The sequence below is a fragment of the Hyperoodon ampullatus genome (assembly GCF_949752795.1).
Source record: "Hyperoodon ampullatus genome assembly, chromosome: 11".
Classification (NCBI taxonomy): Eukaryota; Metazoa; Chordata; class Mammalia; order Artiodactyla; family Ziphiidae; genus Hyperoodon; species Hyperoodon ampullatus.
In genome coordinates, this window is record NC_136924.1 from 55,275,511 (window position 1) to 55,293,438 (window position 17,928).

The following is a 17,928-nucleotide window of genomic DNA, read 5'->3' on the forward strand; positions in this document are numbered from 1 at the left end:
GCCCTTTAAAAAAAAACTTTAGCATGTAGGGTTTTTTTTTTTTTTGCGGTACGCGGGCCTCTCACCTCTGTGGCCTCTCCCGTTGTGGAGCACAGGCTCCGGACGTGCAGGCTCAGCGGCCATGGCTCACGGGCCCAGCCGCTCCGCGGCACGAACCCGCGTCCGCTGCATCGGCAGGCGGACTCTCAACCACTGCGCCACCAGGGAAGCCCACCATGTAGTTATTTTTATCATTTTGTTTATGTCGTGTATTTGGTTTTAAAAAGTATCATATAGAATATTCATGAACTCACCATTTAACCTGAGAAGTTTAATATTGAATACTGACAGTCTTACATGTTCTCCTCTCGCCTTTCAAGGTAAATACTATTCTAATTTTTTTTTTTTACTCTTTCCATTGCCTTTTCAAAAAATAGTTTTATCAGGTGTATATGTGTGTCTAAATAATATGTTGTCTAGTGTTAGTTGTATTTAGTTTTTTTTTTTTTTAAAGAATATGTGTATGCAGTCTGGGAATTGATTTTCTTTTTCTTTTTTTAATGCTTTACATTATATTGCTAAGATTTATCTATATTGTTGTGTACAGTTGTAATAGTTGACTCATTTTTCTCTGCCATATAATACTTCATTTAGTGGATTCATCACAGTTTATTCATTTCCTGTTGATGACATTTGGGTTGTTTCCATTTCTTACTGTTACGAATTCTACATGTTTTCTGGTGTGCCATGAGCAAGAATTTCTCTTGGTACTTAGGAATGTAATCTCTGGGTCATAGGATTGATAAATGTTCTAGTTTACAAAATAATGCCTATATTCCAAAGAAGTTATACCAATTTATACTCCTATCATCAATAGATCAGAGATGAGAGCCTTTTCATTATGAGAGAATTTAAAATTATACCCTCAGTTACTTTTAGAGGTAGTTACTATTTACATTTTCTATTTTTTGCCTGTGTTTGGTAACGTGTTTTTTAAGAAATTTGTTACCTACGTTTTCAAATGTATTGACATAAGGTTGTCTCTATTTTTGTCTTGTATTTTAATGTCTGTAAGACCTATACTTTCTAAAAAAAATTCCTGATATTGATAATATTGATATTTGTGCTTTCGTGCTTTTTTTTCTTTTTCCCTTCTTCTTTTAGGAGTTTCTTGCTGGGTCAAGCAATCAATTTTTTCTTTCATAATTTTTTTTCTTATTGCATTAAAATTTTTAAAAATCATGGTAAAATACACATAACATAAAATTGACCATTTTAACCATTTTAAAGTGTACAGTTCAGTGATGTTAAGTACATTCACATTGTTGTACAACTATCACTACCGTTCATCTCCAGAACTTTTTCATCTCCCCAAATTGAAACTCTGTACCATTAAACAATAATTCCTCATTCTCCTACCCCACAGCACCTGGCAACTTTGTCTCTATGAATTTGACTACTCTAAGTACCTCATATAAATAGAATCATATAGTATTTGTCTTTTTTGTGACTGGCTTATTTCACTAAGCATAATGTCCTCAAGGTTTATCCATATTTTACTATGTGTCAAGTATTGGCACATAGTAATTTATCTTAAATACTTATTAATTAATCAGTTAATAATTTTTTCAAGTTAGAAGGTGTATTAGAAATCACTTTTTCTGGGCCTCCCTGGTGGCGCAGTGGTTGAGAGTCCGCCTGCCGATGCAGGGGATGCGGGTTCGTGCCCCGGTCCGGGAGGATCCCATATGCTGCGGAGCTGGGCCCGTGGGCCATGGCCGCTGGGCCTGCGCGTCCGGAGCCTGTGCTCCGCAGCGGGAGAGGCCACAGCAGTGAGAGGCCCGCGTACCGCAAAAAAAAAAAAAAAAAAAAAAAAAAAAAGAAATCACTTTTTCTATATGCATGAAATTTTCCTTTATGGATTAGAATCAGTGAATATAGCTCTTAATTGCCTTATTTTGTTTTTGCCTAATAGCTGCCTCCATTCCCTTGTGCTGTTTGTGCATCTGTGCTTTGGGGAGATGGGAGGAATGGAGTTTACATGTGTGTGGAGGGGGTGAGGATTAAATGATCAGTATTGTTTAAAACCATTATTGAAGAATTTATACAGCTGAGGATAATTTGGCTTGACTGGGCTTGGGTTACAGCCACCTGCATGAGGAGGAGGGTACAGACAACTCACCACGCAGCTTGCAGTGAAGTAGGAAAAGACAAACTTGTATGTATTCCTGCTCTGCTCCTTTTGAGCCCCCTCTGCTCCCACACTCACAGCTGCCACTGATGACTAATGTTAAGCAATTTGGAGGGTCCTGTGTCTTTTAATAGTAGTAAGAGGAGTTGTGCTATCACATGGTTTCTGATTTTCCACTTAGAATGTATTTTAAATTTCCAGAAATTCTATTTTATTCCAATTTCCAATTCTGTGTTGTTCCAATTCAAGGTTTATATTTATAAAAAGGAGTTTATTGGTTTTTCTAAATGAAAATTCCATTTTCCAAATTAAAATTTTTGGTGATCAGACCTTATAATTATGGGAGTTTTGGGGTTAGAATGACATATGGATTGGAAAGTTAGTGCCAATGAATAAAGACTTTGTTGAGAAAACAGACTTATGGAAATGTCTCACATTCACCTTTTTGACCTAAGGAAATCATCTCCTTTGTTCCTAATTATTTTTTAGAATATATCATTGCATTACTTTGGGTCTCTCTCCTTTTTCTTTTTTTTCTTCTCCTTTTTCATATTCCTTTATAAAGCTAATGAGAATAATTATTGGCAAACTGATGATATTGTGGAATAAGAACTCTTGGTTACTTTCTCATAACCAAAACCTTTAAAAGTCAGGAAAAATATTTTTATTTTGAACTCCCCATTTTCTTGTTTTTGGTTATTATTCTGCAGGTCTAGAAGTTAGTGTTTGTAGGTTCTTACTGACATTTCTTGAACCCGTTGATTGGATTTCTAAGTTGAAACAAATGTTATTTAGGTTAAACTGAGGGTTTTCAGCTTTGGTTTAATTTACTAGGAAGGAATCTTTTTTTAAAAAAGCATTACAATTTTTTTGAATAGATAAGATGCTTGTATGGTTCTAATGCCAAAATAGAAAAAGGCTGATTGAAAAGTCTTTCTTACCCTTGTTTCCTATTTTTTCAGTTTCCATTCCTCAACAGATCATCACTGTTGCTAGTTTCTTGTTTATCCTTCCAGATATACAATATTTATGTATATATGATAGTATAAATATATTCTCCCCATCATATTCATTTAACAATATATCATATCAATACGTAAAAGAACGTTCTCTTTCCTCAAGACCATTTGCATAGTATCTCATTGTATGAATAAACCATAATTCATTAACCTAGTGTTCCATTGATGGACAATTAAGTTGTTTCCAATCTTTTGCTCTAATAAATAGTTTCATTTGATAACCTTGAACATACCTTTCCACACATTTGCAGATATGCTTGTAGGGTAAATTCCTAGAAATTATTTTGCTGGGTCAAATAGTATATATATTAAAAAATTTTTTTTTTGGTATAAATTTATTTATTTATTTATTTTTGGCTGTGTTGGGTGTTCGCTGCTACGCCCGGGCTTTCTCTAGTTGTGGCAAGCGGGGTCTACGCTTCGTTGTGGTGCGCGGGCTTTCTCTAGTTGCGGTGAGCGAGGGCTACTCTTCGTTGTCATACATGGGCTTCTCATTGTGGTGGCTTCTCTTGTTGTGGAGCATGGGCTTCAGTAGTTGTGGCTACTTGGGCTCAGTAGTTGTGGCTCGTGGGCTCTAGAGTGCAGGCTCAGCAGTTGTGGTGCACAGGCTTAGTTGTTCCGTGGTATGTGGGATCTTCCCGGACCAGGGATCAAACCTGTGTCCCCTGCATTGGCAGGCAGATTCTCAACCACTGCACCACCAGGGAAGTGTCTGTATTTAAAATTTTGATAACTACTGTCTAGTTGTTTTTCATAGGTATTGTACAAATTTACATTCTCACTTAGATGTGAGGTAGCCTGTTTTCTCCATAGCCTTACTACCAGTGTGTGTAATCATTTTGGACATTTGTCAGGGTAAAAAACAGTGTTTTAGTAGTTTCAGAGTGCATAAAATAGGCTAAGTATTTTTTAATCTAAGTATAAACATACAGTCCTCCCTCAGTATCTGCTGAGGATTGGTTCCAAGACCCCCCACAGATACCAAAATCTGCAGATGCTCAAGTCCCTTTATATAAAATGGCATAGTATTTGCATATAACCTAAACATTTCCTCCTGTATATTTTAAATCATATCTAGATTACTTATAATACCCAAAACAATGTAAATGTTATGTAAATAGTTGCTGGCGTGTGGCAAAATCAAGTTTTTCTTTTTGGAACTTTTTGGATTTTTTTTCCCTTGAATATTTTTGATTTCGGTTGGTTGAATCCGAGAATGCAGAAACTGCAGATATGGAGGACTGGACTGTACATGGTATAAGAAGTCAAATAGTGGGCTTTCCTCATGGCGCAGTGGTTAAGAATCCGCCTCTCAATGCAGGGGACATGGGTTGGAGCCCTGGTCCGGGAAGATGCCACATGCCACGGAGCAACTAAGCCTGTGCACCACAACTACTGAGCCTGCGCTCTAGAGCTTGCGAGTCACAACTACTGAGCCCAAGTGCTGCAACTACTGAAGCCCACACGCCTAGAGCCCATGCTCCACAACTAGAGAAGCCACCGCAATGAGAAGCCCATGCACCACAATGAAGAGTAGCCCCCTCTCACTGAAACTAGAGAAAGCCTGTGCGCAGCAATGAAGACCCAACACAGCCAAAAATAAAAATAAATAGGGGCTTCCCTGGTGACGCAGTGGTTGAGAGTCTGCCTGCCAATGCAGGGGACACGGGTTCGTGCCCTGGTCCGGGAAGATCTCACATGCCGCGGAGCGGCTGGGCCTGTGAGCCATGGCCGCTGAGCCTGCGCGTCCAGAGCCTGTGCTCCACCACAGGAGAGGCCACAACAGTGAGAGGCCCGTGTACCGCAAAAATAAATAAATAAAATAAATAAATAAATTTATTTTAAAAAAAGAAGTCAAATAGTATCACAAAGCTTATAATAATTTTTTTAAAAAAGTCTTCTGCTTTCTCTGCCCTCTCCCCGACGATTCCCTATTCTAGCTGTCCATGGGTAATTACGACCATTTATTCTGGTATTAAATTCCATATTTCTTCATAGCATGGCTGTACTGACTTTTTAATCTTTTTAGGGGCAATCCTATTATGGAAGATGAGCATTTAGTTTTCTTATGTTTCCTTCCTTCCTCATCTGTCCTTCCTTTTTCCCTGGTTCTATTCATAGGTACATTTTGTAACAATCTGTATTTTCAATTTAAAATAACTATAAGTACCTTTGTGTACAGCCCAGTTTACCTTTTATTTGCTAGTGTTGTCAGGTCCTTATAATGCATGGCAGTGTGAAAAGTTATATACCCCAAGACTTGAAAATTATACCTGCTATATCTTTAGAGTACTTTGGATCATTCTGATTTCCTAATTGTACATCACCTAAATTTGATGGATTTGCCATTCTAAAGCTCTAACAATACCTGAAATTATGACCTACTGCTAGTAACCCATAGTCTTGGTAAAGTTCCCATTAGTTTTTGTTAAGTAACTTGTATAATCTGTGATTCTTAAAACCTTTTAGTTTTAGGAGACACATCTTTCATTGCAGTTAATATCAGCCAATGTTTATTGGCTGGTTGTCAATAAGTGTCAGGCATTCTTTTAAGTGCTACATCTGTAGGAACTCATTTAAACCATATAACAGTCCTGTGATGAAGATGCTAGCATTATTTGCATCTTACAGATAAAGAAATGGAGACACAGAGAAGATAAGTAGCTTGCTTGTAGTCATTTAGCTAGGAGACGGTGGAGCTGGGATGGGAACGCAGGCAGTCTGGCTTTTAAGCCCTCACTTATCAACTCGCTATACCGCATCTATACTAAGGCTATATATTCAACCTCAGTGGAGCATGTGCTTTGGCTTGGATTTCCATGAGCAGTGATGGATTTATGCTAATCGTCCACATTTAACATTTTTCATCTCTTTTTCTTTTTTTTTCCAAATCAGTATATTCCTGAAAATTAAGAAAAAAATTAAAATATGTAATATAAAATTTACCACCTTAGCCATTTTTTTTTTTTTTGCGGTACGCGGGCCTCTCACTGTTGTGGCCTCTCCCGTTGCGGAGCACAGGCTCCAGATGCGCAGGCTCAGCGGCCATGGCTCACGGGCCCAGCCACTCCATGGCATGTGGGATCTTCCCGAACCGGGGCACGAACCCGTGTCCCCTGCGTCGGCAGGTGGACTCTCAACCACTATGCCACCAGGGAAACCCCATCTTAGCCATTTTTAAATGTACAGGTCAGTAGTGTTAAGTATATTTACATAGTTGTTGAACAGATCTCTAGAAATTTTTTGTCTTGTAAAATGGAAAATTTCTGCAGGCATCCCTTCATTTTTTTGCACTTTGCTTTATTGTACTTTGCAGATATTGCATTTTTTACAAATTGAAGGTTCATGGCAACCCTGCATTAAGCAAATCTCTCAGTGCCATTTTTCCAGCAGCATTGCTCACTTTGTTGTCTCTGTGTCACATTGTGAGAATTCTCCCAATATTTCAAACATTTTCATTTTTACTGTATTTGGTTTTTTTTGTCTCTCCAAATATTTATTTCAAGTAGAACTAGGAAGAGAACCAAATGTAAAATAGTTAAGTAAAAAACCTTGATGAATACACTCATTTGGTCATCAAAATATGAAAAGCTGAAAATAATATTACATTAGGTACCTTGATTGAGAACAGTGTTATTCTATTCAAGTAATAAGCCCAAAGCAGTCCCCAACTAAGAGTTAAAGCTTGTCTCTCTATTCATACACACGGCCCTTAGACAAGAATCATATATGTTTTTATCCAGAATGGTCCCTCCACCCAAATCCTTGTCTTTTTATTTTTGTTACTTTTATGGAAATTATTCAGTGTGTTTGTGTGTTTTTCATAAATAATTTTTTTTCAGAATGCCACTAAGCAATCACATCAACCTTGGACAATATCTGAATCATTTTTACAAAAGTGGAAATAGCCAAATAAAGGGTCTCAGGTTAAGTGAGGGGCGTGGGTGAGTTATTAATCAATATGGACTAATTTGTCATTTGATCAGCATAGTGACATTGCTGAACATGCTTTGAAAGTTGGCCCCACCTGATAACAACCCATGTGGACACAAACCTGTTGGTCCTAGAATCCTTTCTCAAAGGTATAAATGAGGCACAAAGAATCACTAGTAGAAGGATGAGTAAAAGATGAGTCTTTGCCAGAGTGGGGTGCTGGCCAGAGAAAGTCAAGTCCTTGTATACCCAGTTGAAAGGCAAAGTGTCCTGGCGAGGCTGTCCCCAAGGGCTGTCCCGCAGGGCACATGTAAGATGGATCTGGTGTAGGAGAGACAGACTTACTGGGATGAAGGGCACCCAGCATCCTCCGGAGAGTCAAGGTTGGGGAGCAGACCCTTACCACCAAGGCCACTGCGGACTCTGGGTTGCCGTCCTGGGTTTGTCAGCCGGTCTCTGCCCTTTCCTCCTGGGCTGTCTTCCGCCTCCTGGCACTGAAGGTCAGAGGGCTGGGTTTCTTCTTCCTGCTCCTCATCTGAATCTGACTCATCACTGTAGAGGTGAATGGTGGCTTGCACAGGGAAACTGGCCAACACCTTCTGCCCGGAATTCTGCAGATACTCTTGATGCTTAGAAAGAGGTAAATAAAGTCTTACAGGATGCTGAAACCCAAAGGCCCCCACTTCGATCCAAAGGTTTGTTGGTCACCTCCAGGCTCAAGCTTAACAGTATTTGATAAGCTCCTCTTCCTCTTACTGTTGTCATGATGTCCCAAGCACTGTGAGGGAGCCCAAGATGGAAAGATGAGTCGGACACAGTCCCCCAGTTCATGCATTTTAAATCTCACTTCTAGTTCTGGTGGGCTCAGCATCCTGGAGGGTCAGGATCCAAGGTCTCCATGGTGTTTGGCTCTTGGGCCCTCGAGGTGGCGGTGGTCCCCGGGGACCATCCCCCGGGGCAGTGACAGACGCGTCCCCGCGCCTCCCGGGCTCCGGCGGCCACCTCAGGTCTGATGGTGCCCTTGGAGCCCGCGCCCCTCCAGCGGCGCTCACAACCGGCCGCGCCTTTAACCAGTCTGGCGAGGGCACTCACCCTACTGTATTTGTTATGGTGATCTGTGATCAGTGATTTTTGATGTTACCACTAATTGTTTTGGAGCGCCACAAACCACGCCCATATGGGAGGCAGATTTAATGGATAAATGTTGTGTGTGTTCTGACTGCTCCACCAACTGGCCATTCCCCTGTCTCTCTCCCTCTCCTCAGGCCTCCCTATTCCCTGAGACACAACAGTACTGAAATTATAGGCATATTTTGTTTTATTGTGTTCTGCTTTATTACACTTCACAGATAATTGCATATTTTATTTTATTTTTTACAAATTGAAGGTTTGTGGCAATCTTGCATTATCAGATGATGGTTAACATTCTTTTAGCAATAAAGTATTTTTAAATTAAGGTACGTACATTTTTTTAGACATAATGCTATTGCACACTTGATAGACTACAGTATAGTGTAAACATAACTTTTATATGCACTGGGAAACCAAAAAAATTTCTGTGACTTGCTTTATTGCGATGTTCACTTTATTGCAGTGGTCTGGAACTGAACCTGGAGTATCTCCAAGGTATGCCTGTACCTATGAAATCATAATATCGCATTTCCCTCTCCCTACAGCCCCTGGCATCCACCATTCTATTTTCTGTTTCTATGAATTTCACTACTTTAGATACCTCATGTAAGTGGAATCTTACAATATTTTTCTTTTTTATGACTGAAACTTCATTTAGCATAATGTCCTCAGGGTTCATTTACATTGCGGCATGTATCAAGATTTCCTTCTTTTTAAAGGCCAAATAATATTCCATTGTATGTATATGCCACATATTGTTTATCCAGTCATCCATCAATGGACATTTGGGTTGTTTCCACCTCTTGTCTATTATATTGATAAATAGTGCTACGGTGAACATGGATGTGCAAATATTTCTTCAACATCCTGCTTTCATTTCTTTTGGATATATACCCGGAGGTGGGATTGCTGCATCTTATGGTAGTTCTATTTTTAAATTTTGAGGAAGCTTCATATTATTTTCTATAGTGGCTGCACCATTTTATATTCCCACCAGTAGTGCACAAGAGTTCCAGTTTCTCCACATCCTCAGCAACACTTATTTTCTGGGTTTTGTGTGTGTGTGTTGTTGTTGTTGGTTTTGGTAGCAGCCATCCTAATGGGTATGAGATGATATGTCATTGTGGTTTTGATTTGTGTTTCTCTAATGATGAGTGATGTTAAGCATCTTTTCATGTGTTTTTTGGCCATTTGCATATCTCCTTTGGAGAATGTCTGTTCAAGTTCTTTGCCCATTTTTAAGTTGGTCATTTATTTTTCTGTTGTTAAGTTGTAGGGGTTCTTTATATCTACTGGATATTAACCTCTTATCAGATAAATGATTTACAAATATTTTCTCCCATTCCATAGATTGCTTTTTCACTCTGTTGATTATTTCTGTTGATGTATAGAAGTTTTAAATTTTCACATGGTCTTGTTTGTCTATTTTTGCTTTTTTAACTGTGCTTTTGGTGTCATATTCAAGAAATCATTGCCAAATTCAATGTCATGAAGCTTTTCCTCTGTGTTTTCTTCTAGGAATTTTAGATCTTATGTTTAGGTCTTTAATCCATTTTGAGTTGGCTTTTGTACATGATGTAAGTGATGGGTCCAGCTTCATTCTTTTGCATGTAGATATCCAGTTTTCCAAACATCATTTGTTGGAGAGACTATTCTTTTCCCATTGAGTGGTCTTGGTGCCTTTGTTAAAAATTATTTGACCATACATGTGACAGTTTATTTCTGGGCTCTGTATTCTATTCCATTCATCTAAATTCAGTCTTTATGCCAATACCATACTGTTTTTTGTTTTTTTTTTGGCCGCGTTGGATCTTCATTTGCTGCATGTGGGCTTTCTCTAGTTGCGGCGAGTGGGGGCTACTCTTTGTTGCGGCGCCCAGGCTTCTCATTGTGGTGGCTTCTCTTGTTGTGGAGCACGGGCTCTAGGCGCGCGGGCTTCAGTAGTTGTGGCCCACAGGCTTAGTTGCTCTGAGGCATGTGGGATCTTCCCGGACCAGGGGTCGAACCTGTGTCCCCTGCATTGTCAGGCGGATTCTTAACCACTGCGCCACCAGGTTAAGTCCCCAAAGTCTACTTTAGATTAGTACTAGTTTAATTCTATAAGATAGCTTGTCTTTCCCCCTCCTTTGTGCAGTTATTGTCATATATATCATTTGTATTTGTTATAAACCCAACAATACAGTGTTGTTATTACTGCTTTATACAATCTTGTCTTTTAAATAATTTAAGAGAATAATTTTTATTCTTTTTTTATTGGAGTATAGTTGCTTTACAGTATTGTGTTAGTTTATACTGTACAGAGAAGTGAATCAGCTATACGTGTGTGTATATTTATATATAGGCCCTCTTTTTTGGATTTCCTTCTCATTTAGGTCACCACAGAGCATTGAGTAGAGTTCCCTGTGCTATACAGTACGTTCTCATTACTTATCTATTTTATACATACTATCAATAGTCAGCCTCAATTTCCCAATTCATCCAACCCCCCGCCCCCATTTGCCCCTTGGTATCCATACGTTTGTTCTCTACGTCTGGGTCTCTATTTCTGCTTTGTAATTAAGATCATCTATACCAATTTTTTTCAGATTCCACATATATGCGTTAATATACGATATTTGTTTTTCTCTTTCTGACTTCACTCTGTATGAGAGAATAAAATTTTTAAAATGCATTCTTTTATATTTACCCATATATTTACTTTTTCCAGTGCTCTTCATTTCTTTGTGTAGATTCAAGCTACCAGCTGATGTCAGTGGATTCTCTAAGTTATTGGGGATGTCTTTATTTCACCTTCAGTTTTGAAAGACAGTTTAGCTATCTGGATACAGAATTCTTGCTTGACAATATTTCCTTTCAGCATTTTGAATATGTCATCTCGCTGCCTTCTAGCCTCCCTTGTTTCTAATGAGAAGTTAGCCACTAGTTATATCTTTGCTTCCCTGTAAATAATGGGTTGTTTTTTTCTTACTACTCCCAAGATTTTCTGTTTGGGGCTTTCATCAATTTTACTACATGTCTAGGTACGGATTTCTGTGTTTTTGTAGTTGTGGTTCATTGAGCTTCTTTTTTTTTTTTTTTTTTTTTTTTTGCGGTACGCGGGCCTCTCACTGTTGTGGCCTCTCCCGTTGCGGAGCACAGGCTCCGGACACACAGGCTCAGCGGCCATGGCTCACAGGCCCAGCCGCTCCGCGGCATGTGGGATCTTCCCGGACCGGGGCACGAACCCGTGTCCCCTGCATCGGCAGGCGGACTCTTAACCACTGTGCCACCAGGGAAGCCCCATTGAGCTTCTTAATGTGTAGATTAATTTAAAAAATCAGTTTGTATTATTTTTGGTCACTTTCTATCCTTTCTCTCCACTTCTTCTGGAACTCCTAATTCGTGTATGTTGGTACAGTTGTTCCACAGGTCTTTAAGGCTCTGTTTGTTTTTCTTTATTCTTTTCTCTCTCTTCAGATTAGATAATTTCTATTGCTCTTTCTTCAGGTTTATTTTTTTTTTTATTTTTATTTATTTTTTTTTTTTTTTTTAAAGAAGGATATTAATTTATTTATTTTTGCTGTGTTGGATCTTCGTTTCTGTGCGAGGGCTTTCTCTAGTTGTGGCAAGCGGGGGACACTCTTCATTGCGGTGCGCGGGCCTCTCACTATCGCGGCCTCTCTTGTTGCAAAGCACGGGCTCCAGACGCGCAGGCTCAGTAGTTGTGGCTCACGGGCCTAGTTGCTCCGCGGCATGTGGGATCCTCCCAGACCAGGGCTCGAACCCGTGTCTCCTGCATTAGCAGGCAGATTCTCAACCACTGCGCCACCAGGGAAGCCCCAGGTTTATTTTTTATTCTGCTCTAGTATTCAACTCTAGAGTTCCATTTGGCTCTTTTTTTATGATTTCTGCTTTTTGTTGAGATTTTCTATCTGTTTAAGGCATTGTTCATATAATTTTCTGTAGTCTTTTAAAGCACTTTGATGTCTGTGTTTGCTAAGTCTGGCATTGAGCCTACACAGGGATGTTTGCAATCACATGGGGTCTTTTTTCCCTTCTCAGTTTGGGTCACAGTTTCTAGCATCTTTACATCTCATAAATTTTTGTTGAAACTGTGGACATTTTACATAATATGTTGTAGCAATTTTGGATTCTGATTTTTTTCCCTTTCGAGGGTTGTTGTTGCTTTGTTATTATTGTTGTTTTTTAAGTAACTTGCCTGGACTCAATCTGTAGAATCTTTCTCCTTGGTGTGTGACTGCTGATATCTGCTCAGTTTTGTTTTTGTTTTTTTAATTTCTGTTTTAATTTTTAAGTTTGGCTTCCTGGAGTGACACCTGTATCTGCATTGCTTAGTGGTCAGTTAATGATTGGTCAAAGATTGTGCTAAACACCTTGAGCCAGTAAGGCTTCCTCTCTCTGCTGATCATTGTGTGTGTTGGGGAAGCTCCTTCAAAGTTCAGACAGTTTGGGCTTCCCTGGTGGCACAGTGGTTGAGAGTCCGCCTGCCGATGCAGGGGACACAGGTTCGTGCCCCGGTCCGCGAAGATCCCACATGCCGCGGAGCGGCTGGGCCCGTGAGCCATGGCCGCTGAGCCTGCGCGTCCGGAGCCTGTGCTCCACAGCGGGAGAGGCCACAACAGTGAGAGGCCCGCGTACCGCAAAAAAAAAAAAAAAAAAAAAGTTCAGACAGTTTAAAAGTCTGCCCTAACTTTTACTTTCCACTGGGCCCTTTTGTGTCTTTTCTGCCTGTGTATGCAGGCTCCTGGTGGACCCTTTCCAATCTCTCCAGTGCAGATGTGTAGAGCATTTATCAAGGTCCCTTAAGTTTCATTTCCAGATTTCCTTTTTTAATTTCTATCTAGTCTGCTGGTTCATTGCTTGCACTATGACAGCAACCTCAGGCTAGCTGAGCCCTTGGTCTTGCTTTTTCATTTGCCACCAAGAATGCACACTCTTACTGACAATGCAGTTAGGCGTGGGGTTTTTCTGTGCTTTGCTTTAAATCAAGTCAGTCCTCTCTGTCAGTGAAGCTGCTGGTTTTCATGGCTTTCGCCACCTTGGTAGAACTACCTTTCCCACTGACTTCTGGGGATGGGAGTAGCTTTAGGCAATAATGCCACAGACTCTCTCTGTTCTTACCCCAAGTTCAGTAGTTTCTCATGAATAACCACAGAGAAGGTAACATTTGAGAAAAGACCTGAAGGAGGTGAGGAAGTAGTCCATGTAGATATCTAGGGGAAGAACATTCCTGGCATAGGCAACACCTTAAGGGCCTTAAGGTGAGAACATATCTAAGTTATAAAAGGGACAGTAAGGAGGCCAGTGTGGCTGGTGTGGAGTACCTAAGAGGAAGAGTAGTAGGACGTGAGGTCAGAGAGATAAAGCGAGGATGGGGACAGGGTGTTAGAGCAGATAAGACCTTTTAGGCCACTCTAAGGACTCTGCCTTTTACCGTGAATGAAATGGGGAACTGCTGGAGGGATTTGAACAGTGGAGTTGGGACATAATGTCTTATAATTTTAAAAGCAGCTATGTGAAATAGAAGCCAGAGAGTGGCAGAATAGAAGGCTCAGGATGCCAGTTAGGAGACTATTGCAGTCTTGATTATATCAATGCAGGTAAGAAATGATTGTGGCTTAGATAAGGGTGGTAACAAGTGGAGATGGTAAGAAGCGGTCCAGTTCTGGTGTATGCAAAAGGTAGAACAGATACGATTTCTTCTGATGGATTGGCAGTGGGGAGTGAATGATACTGGTCCCTTATTTTAAGGGAATTTTCCTGTATATTATCTGTGAATGTTTTTTCTGTTCCCTTTATTGAGTCCTATGTTTTCTGAGTTTATTATATTTATTCTAATTATCCTTAGATTGGATCATTTTTATGTTCTAATATTGTCTTCTAATTGCTTTAATATGGTTTTATTTTTAATTCTGAAAGGCTTTCTCCACTCCATTCATTCTGTTTTCTCTGTATCTCTTCTGTTTCTTGCTATTTCTGATATCTTATTGAATCTTTAATTGTGGTGTTTTGTTTTTCAGGTTTTCTTCAGCTTTGCAGACATCTTTCTTTTCATTCTATTTATTCTTAATCATTCTTTCATTTATTTCCTAGCTCTTATTTTATGGTATCTAAATTCTTTTTTTTTTAATTAATTAATTTATTTTTTTTAAAGATTCAGTGGTTTTTTATAAATTTATTTATTTTTTTTTTTTGTGGCTGTGCTGGGTCTTCGCCTCTGTGCAAGGGCTCTCTCTAGTTGTGGCAAGCAGGGGCCACTCTTCATCGCGGTGTGCGTGCGCGGGCCTTTCACTGTCGCGGCCTCTCTTGTTGAGGAGCACAGGCTCCAGACGCGCAGGCTCAGTAGTTGTGGCTCACGGGCCTAGTTGCTCCACGGCATGTGGGATCTTCCCAGACCAGGGCTCGAACCTGCTAGCAGGCAGATTCTCAACCACTGCGCCACCACGGAAGCCCTATTTGTTTTATTTATTTGTTTTTTTCGCTGCGTTGGGTCTTCATTGCTGTGCGTGGGCTTTCTCTAGCTGCTGTGAGGGGGGACTACTCTTCGTTGCAGTGTGAGGGCTTCTCATTGCGGTGGCTTCTCTTGTTGTGGCACACGGGCTGTAGGCGTGTGGGTTTCAGCAGTTGTGGCCTGAGGACTCAGTAGTTGTGGCTCACAGGCTCTAGAGCTCAGGCTCAGTAGTTGTGGCACATGAACTTAGTTGCTCCGTGGCATGTGGGATCTTCCTGGACCAGGGCTTGAACCCATGTCCCCAGCATTGCCAGGCAGATTCTTAACAACTGCACCACCAGGGAAGCCCTGTATCTAAATTCTTATTTGAAGTATTCAAATAAGTATTCAAGGGAGAATCTGCTTTTGGTTTTGTGGGATTAGATTGTTTTCCAGGTTGGATTCTTCATCTGCTGCGTAGTAATTTCTTCTCTCTCATTGTCTTTCTCTTTTGTTATTGGAGATTTTATAGTTGCTGTGTCATTTTTATTGATCTTCTTTATGTTTTATGTGGAACAGTTCTGTTTATACCTTTTGTTTGACAGAGATCGTTGAAATATCCTTGGTATGTTTCCCACCTAATTTGAGGCCTATCCCCACCCAGTCTTGCTTATCAGCTATGGTTAGTGGTTGATTGTTGCTTTCATCCTCTTTTCAAGCTAAGGGCATGAAGATAGAGAAGAGCTTGCCATTGAAGAGTTTAATCATTTTTGGTGATTTGAATTCTGTTCTTTTTCCTAAAATCTCATAAAATGTTTTCTATCAGGCCTACTTTATCCAGTGGTAAATTCCATGTATTAACATAAGCTTTGGCAGATTCTCCCAATGTGGCTTAATGCCCTGGAAGATGACAAACCCCAGAGGTTCAGCCTCCTTTTCCTGAGGTCCCATAGTGGTTTATAGAGTTTTTTTTCCCCCCACACTGTGCGGCTTGCGGGATCTCAATTCCCCGACCAATAATTGAACCCAGGCCCATGGCAGTGAAAGCGCGGAGTCCTAACAACTGGGCCACCAGGGAATTCCCTAAGAGGCTCTTACTCTTGATGGATTTTTTTTTTTAAACTTACCCATGACTGTCCCTTTCATTCTCCTCCTTCCACGTTGGAAAGTATTTCATATAAGGTCACTCTCATTTCCTTCTTGGGTTGCATTTTTTAAAATGTTTATCCTATCAGGTGTCCAGGTATAAGAGTTCTATGATCCTCCTCATGCTTTCTTTACCCAGAAATCTTGGACATGTATTTTTTTTTTTTTAATTTCTTTATTATTTGGCTGCGTTGGGTCTTCGTTGCTGCACACAGGCTTTCTCTAGTTGCAGCAAGCGGGGGCTACTCTTGGTTGTGGTGCGTGGGCTTCTCACTGCAGTGGCTTCTCTTGTTGCGGAGCACGGGCTCTAGGCACACGGGCTTCAGTAGTTGTGGCACGTGGGCTCAGTAGTTGTGGTTCGTGGGCTCTAGAGCGCAGGCTCCGTAGTGTGGCGCGTGGACTTAGTTGCTCCGCGGCATGTGGGATCTTCCCAGACCAGGGCTCGAACCCGTGTCCCCTGCATTGGCAGGCGGATTCTTAACCACTGCACCACCAGGGAAGTCCCTGGACATGTATTTTTTTTTTTTTTTTTTTCAGTACGCGGGCCTCTCACTGTTGTGGCCTCTCCCGCTGTGCAGCACAGGCTCTGGACGCGCAGGCTCAGCGGCCATGGCTCATGGGCCCAGCCGCTCTGCGGCATGTGGGATCTTCCTGGACCAGGGCACAAACCCGTGTCCCCTGCATCGGCAGGTGGACTCTCAACCACTGCGCCACTGGGGAAGCCTGGACATGTACTTTTTAAATGTTCAGTAATATGGAAAAAAAAGCATTTGTATCTTTGCAACTTATAAAAGCCTTCTGTAGTATTGACTAATCCAAATTTTGATGTTTCAGTTTTCCTTATTAAATTCCCCTTATCCTCTCCCCTCCGCACTCACCCCCTTCCCATCCCAAGTGTCTTGCAACTATATGTAAGCTGGGAAACCTGAGGAGCAGTTAGATAAAGGAAATTCTAGAAGAAGAGAAAAGACCCTTGATTTGGATAGGAAGTGCAGGTGGTAAGAGAGATCTTAGGGAATGATAAGAAGTAATTATTTTAGTCTGTGAAGCATAGATGGGGATAAGTTTTTTTTTATATCTTTATTGGAGTATAATTGCTTTATAATGTTGTGTTAGTTTCTGCTGTACAACAAAGTGAATCAGCTGTAAGTATACATATATCCCCATGTACCCTCCCTCTTGCGTCTCCCTCCCATCATCCCTGTCCCACCCCTCTAGGTCATCACAGAGCATCGAGCTGATCTCCCTGTGTGATGCAGCAGCTTCCCACTAGCCATCCATTTTACATTTGGTAGTGTATTTATGTCAGTGCTACTCTCGCACTTTGTCCCAGCTTCCCCTTCCCCGCTCCACGTCCTCAAGTCCATTCTCTACATCTGCGTCTTTATTCCTGCCCTGCCACTAGGTTCAGCAGTACCGTTTTTTTAGACTCCATATATGTGCATTAGCATACGGTATTTGTTTTTCTCTTTCTGACTTACTTCACTCTGTATGACAGACTTTAGGTCCATCTACCTGTTACGTTCCTTTTTATGGACACTTAGGTTGGGGATAAGATTTTGAGTTAGATACAAGCTAAGAAGAGTAAGAAAACATGCTTTCTGAACTAAGAAGTTGGTTTGATTCTAAGATTAAAGTTTCTTAAAGGGCAAAATATTGCTTTTTTTTAAGGTTTACAGTGATTTCTAATTTTTTGAGAAACTTTTTTTTTAAATGAAGTATAGTTGATTTAAAATGTGTTAATTAAAATATTGCTTTTTATAACTATATTCTTTCTAGAGTACTTTCTTTTAATAACTAGTTTCATTTAGAAAAAGTATAAAATAGGGCTTCCCTGGTGGCGCAGTGGTTGAGAGTCCGCCTGCCGATGCAGGGGACGCGGGTTCGTGCCCCGGTCTGGGAAGATCCCACATGCCGCGGAGCGGCTGGGCCCGTGAGCCATGGCTGCTGAGCCTGCACGTCCGGAGCCTGTGCTCCACAACGGGAGAGGCCACAACAGTGAGAGGCCCGCGTAACGCCAAAAAAAAAAAAAAAGAAAAAGTATAAAATAAAGCCTGTGGATATCTCTTAGAAATTTTCTACAACTGTTACTGTAATAG

The 17,928-nt window shown here is 40.8% G+C and overlaps 1 protein-coding gene and 1 pseudogene across 2 annotated transcripts in view; one reads left to right on the plus strand and one right to left on the minus strand.

Moving 5' to 3' along the window:
* SPATS2 (spermatogenesis associated serine rich 2) overlaps positions 1 to 17,928 on the plus strand; it is a 134,728-nt gene that overhangs the window by 38,691 nt on the left and 78,109 nt on the right. The window lies entirely within an intron of this gene.
* Positions 7,464 to 8,782, minus strand: LOC307060414 (protein ripply3-like; annotated as a pseudogene). The gene is made up of 3 exons: positions 8,761 to 8,782; positions 7,965 to 8,237; positions 7,464 to 7,843 (listed from the first exon to the last, which is right to left on the minus strand). The product of its transcript is annotated as a protein ripply3-like (transcript).